We start from the raw sequence: 5,319 nt of genomic DNA on the forward strand, positions 1-5,319 counted from the left end.
AAAGTAAATTAAGAGTACTGGATCAGGTAATAATATATAAATATTGATTTAAAAATGTTGGAACCAATTTTATAATTATAAAAATGCTATTAAATCTTAAAGTAGGCTAGAATTGCAATTATATGCAATTTAGCTTTAAAAATACCAAATAAATTTATTAAAATATATAAAAATTACCTTAACTATATTTTGGTATAAATGGAAAATAAAACAAATTATCCACCAAAATGATAATTTTGGGAATAATTATTGGTTTTTATACTGCTAAAATGAGCAATAAATTGATTAAAAAAATCTTTAAAAATTGGGAAAAAAAATACTAAAACACTTGGGAATGCTTATATATGCGTACATATGTTATTTTGAAAGAATTTTGTATATGAAAAATACATAGAGAAAAATTGGGTATCAACATGTCCAGGAGTAGTAGCCCATGTACAAACAAGATCAACCACTTCTGCAAAATATATTGTTACTGCTAAACAATCAAACAAAGAGCGTCCAAATATCATTGAAGAGAATCTGATACTACCACAATATTCAGAAGTAGCAGCCCATGTACAAACTAGATCAACCACTACCGCCACACAAGTAATAGATGAACAAGTGGAGGAAGAAGTTCAGTTGGATTCTACAACTCCTAAGTAGATGAACAATGTGAAGAACATGGTAAGAACATATAAATTTTATCTACAAATATTACATCCTATTGCAGTCATAAATAACGTATCAACAATACTGATTTGGTGTTTTTTTATTCATATAATTGTAGGCCCTTCTATTCAACCAAGAGAAAGAGGTAGAACAAAGATGAAAAATGTACATGGACGCAAGGAGCGTAAAGTGATTTTATTGAACAACTTAAATCAACCCGTTGGTCCTAGTGATAAAGTTGTGATAGAGTTTTGAAGCTTCCTCGGTACATTGGCAAGGAATGCGACTCTATGTCCTCTTGATATTTTGGATTGGAGGAAGATGGACACAAAAGAGGATATATAGGAATATACGAAGGTCTTAACTTCTTAATTTTTAATTTTTTGCTGAAAATCTCATATCTTCTACACTAACAGATTTGACATCAATTGTAGGATAAATATGATATTTCTGAAGCTGGAAAAAATTATACTTTGGAATCAGTGCAAGATGCGTGGAGAAAGCACAAGAGTAGATTGAAAAAAGATCACTTTGACGCATATCACAATGATGAAGCTCGACTGCAAAATATCCCTGAAGATGTTCCAGCTTCTCAGTTTAAGGAACTCCTTAGGTATTGGAACTCAGAGAAACTCCAAGTATGTGTACTTCTTTCTACTTCTACTTCTTCTTCTTCTTCTTGAACTTCTTCTTAAAGTTCATGGGGATGTTTCTTCCTTTTTTCTCTGCTTAACTACTGCTGGTTTTTTTGCGCTCTTTTACTTTGTTGCTACTGCATATACACCCTGTTCGCTGCTGCTGCTATTTGTAAAGACTAGCCAACTGGTTAGTTTGTCAAAACTAGATTTGAAAGTAGCCTTCTATTTATGCAATACAAGCTTTTGTACTTTTAGTACTAAGTAGTTACTGAAGATGGATGAGTGGTAAGGCTTGCAGTAGGTCTGTAATACCTCTAGTACTTTTGTTATTAGTGGCTTGATCTCTTCTTTGTTTAACGTTCATTATTAGACAAATGGAACTGCATTTATATTACATTTTTACTATTTTAGTGATGTAACTTGATTTTCTACTGTTAAGATTTTTTCTGGAGATGGCGGACCATTTAGCTGGTTGAATCATTTATCTTGCTTCATGAGCCACTTGTTTTTTTTGGATAAGTTAATGTATTTCATAGAAAACATTAAGAAGATGCAGAATTCAGCTTTGTTTTCTGAAATGGTTGACTGTTTACTTGTGGATATTGAATAGAGGTTCGGAAAATCAGCTTGCAATGTTGAGTCCCCCAACCATTTATCTTCCCAGAACCTTACTTTTGCTCCATTGCCTTCCTTAAACTTGCATTGGTGATAAAACTCCTCCCCTACTTAAAAAAAGAAAAGAAAAGGCCCTTAACTTCTAGATTGATTGTGCTATTTAAGGATGAACTATATGACTTGAGTGATCAATTAAGTTATGAGAATAATCGGTCATATATATCTGAATGGCTTGTACTGAAGAACATGAATGATCCATAATGAAGTTGTTTGATGTTTCTTTCTTCTTGCAGAGAATGTCCCAAATTAATATTGAAAACCGGAAAAAGTTGAAGAATCCTCACACTGCTGGAAAACGAAGTTTTGCTTTAGTTCGCTCTAAGTTGGTCTGTAACTAACAAATCATGGCAAAAAATTTCTCAATTTTGGCTCTTGTTTAGTACATGGTAGATCATGAGGAATGCTAACTTACTTTCAAGTAACTAGGAAAACGATAAGGAAACTTCGGATCCTTTATCAGCAAAGGAAGTCTTTGTAGCTACAAGAAAAAGGAAAGATAGGCGATCATACAAGTGCTCGGATGAAGATATAACTAGTAAAATTGTGCGAATTATATTTAACTGATGTTATATCGAGATCAATTATTTGTTTTTATTAGTTTACTTTTTATTTACTTGTTCTATTTGTTTGAATTTTCTTTGAAGGCTGAAATAGAGGAAATTGAAGCACAACAAAATGAAAATGGCAATGAGTCCGTAGATGCATTTGCATCTGTCATGGGGCCTGAACATTTGGGACGTCTGAGATTGTATGGACGAGGGGTTACAAGAACTTCTTTGAGAGAGAAAGTAGGATTTTTTGAATCCTCTTCAAATACTACAAATTCTCTACAAAAAACAGAGGAGAAGATACAAAGAATGGAGGAAAAAATTGAGGAACAAAAGGCAACTATCCGTCAAGAAGTTGTTGCAGATGTCCTTGCATGACTTCAGCGTTCAGGAATTGATATTGATGCTAACATTATTCTTGCGGTATTGGGTGATAATTCTCCAGGAGAAGCTTTTTCTGCACAACAATCAACTTTGCAACCAATCCGTCATTCATCTATTGATAGCAACAAAGAAGGCCAACTCATTCCAAGTATTAATATTGCTTATTTAAAATGAAAAAGTACTCATTTAAATTCGTTCTTTTGGCGACGTACCTACTGATGGGTGGGTGAGGGATAGGGAATTTTCTTCTATTTTTTAATTTGACCCATTATAATCTGCTGAAGATACTCTATTTCTTAGCGGTGTGCACTATAATAATCTTCGCATATCCATTTGATAGTGCTTAAGCACTCGTATCTGCTTTGTGATTTTCTTAATTTTGATTTGCATGTTCCATCTTTGCTGCTAAGAAATTATTGATAGAAATTAGTATATCTTTGCTTTAGTACTATTAATAAAGGTGCAATCTTTGCTGCTGCTACTCGTTAGTGGTTGTCGTATGATGCATCTGTGCTTTTGTTGCGGCTGTGTAAAGTGTAATCTTGAATTAAAAATTCTGCTGCTGGGTTAGAAATTTTGTTGTGCTGGGCTGCTACTCGTTAGTCGTAATTCTGCTGCTCGTAAAGCCTTTGTAGTAATTATGAATAATAGAATACTCAACTTTGCTTACTGGATTCCCTTTTTGTATGGTTTTTTAGGCTAACTTTGTTTCTGGTTTGAGGCTTAATCCTTATCCAGGAATTGAATTAGGCCAAAGCTATGCTGATAATTTGTGGAGTGCAGCCTCTGATGCAGGAAGGCTTTAGTATATACTATGTGTAGTTACAAGCATATTTGACATTTTCATCTTTGGATGGCTAGGTGCCACTTATATGTAAACAACAATTGTGGTTGATGATAATTTTTTATTGAGTTCTGATGCAGGTATTCTGTTTTTGCTTCTGCAGTTTTGCTTGCTTAGGCTCTAAAGTCTTAACAGTGTTATTAGCACAACGTGATTCTATTGTTGTTTTCGTTCAATAGCTGTCAGACATAATATTGTTTAGGTGATGTTGTTTTGGTTCAGTAGTTATCAGCCATAGTAGGTTCTGCATAGTCGTATTTATATATGATGTTTTGAGCAGGTTGAAAATTTTGCGATAGTCATATATACAAAGGAAACTCTGCCGAAAAATTTAAGAATTTAGAGAATTTGAAAATTTTCGAGTTATCAAATTGGTCATTCAATTACTTTGTGATTAAATTATTAGCAGTCAAATTGTTAAGCATTCCTGGTGTCATGCCAAGATTGACACCCATGCCCACTTTAGCTAGTAAAGGCATATGAATATGTGATTGCATTAATCCTAGAGTAGACAGTACTGGAGGCATCATCATTTGAGACTCCATGTTTCTTGCATTGCTTATTAACTGAATTTGTGCTTGAAGCTGCTTTAAGTACTTTATGACTCAATTATCCTAAAAATTTTGTTTGATTATTTCTCATTGTCTTTTGTAGGTGCAACGATTGTGGATGAAAGCAGTGGCGAAGACGTTACTTGAGTGTTGTTGATCGTTGTTAGACTTTCTATTATTATGTTTAAGGATATATTTTGGTTTAGAACTTTTTGTATGCAAACTATCTATTTTGACTTTTGAATTGTTGACCAAATAATGTATCCATATTTTGTTTTTGTATATAGATAATGCTAGTTGGATATGGTGTAAACAATTTCATGGAACAGGAAAATATTTCGTATTTTGCTTCCATAAATATTAGAAATTATAATTTGTTGCAATAGAGAATATAACCGTTTCAATAGACCTATTAAATATAAGAGAAACCCTTAATAACCGTTCCAATATGTCATAATATCCGTTGCAATAGGGTACTGATAATTGTTCCAATATATCACAAAAACTGCTGCAATAGACTTAAAAAATCAATTGAATTATTATATCAGGACAATTTATAACCGTCCCAACAGAAAAGAAAACCGTTCCTATAGATAGGACAATGGTGCAGTCCAAACCGTTACAATATCCCTATTTATGAAGACGGTTTTCAAACTGCTGCAAATAACCGTTCCAATAGACCTATTGTAACGCCGAATCCCAGAACGCGTCCAAATCCGTTCCAATATACCTATAGGGACGGTTAGCCTATCTATTGCAACGGTTTTAGAAGGGTTGCCATAGCTGTAATTTCTAGTAGCGGTGATTTAACGAACTGAAGGAGGGAATGCAGAAGAAATTGATGGTGGACGATATTGATGGACAAGAATTAGACAAGCTGGAGCTGATTGACAATTTACAAAGACTTGGACTGAGTTACCTCTTCAAGGAAGAAATCTTTCAAATTTTGAGGAGCATACACCAACAACAACAAACAACAACGACCCAGTATAATCCCACAAGTGGGGTCTGGGGAGGGTAATATG

General features: G+C 33.8%; 1 pseudogene; it reads left to right on the forward strand.

Moving 5' to 3' along the window:
• Window positions 1-1,092: 1,092 nt before the first annotated feature.
• LOC104213693 (uncharacterized) lies at window positions 1,093-4,538 on the forward strand (annotated as a pseudogene).
• Window positions 4,539-5,319: the final 781 nt, after the last annotated feature.

The sequence above is a fragment of the Nicotiana sylvestris genome, chromosome 6, assembly GCF_000393655.2.
Source record: "Nicotiana sylvestris chromosome 6, ASM39365v2, whole genome shotgun sequence".
Lineage (NCBI taxonomy): Eukaryota > Viridiplantae > Streptophyta > Magnoliopsida > Solanales > Solanaceae > Nicotiana > Nicotiana sylvestris.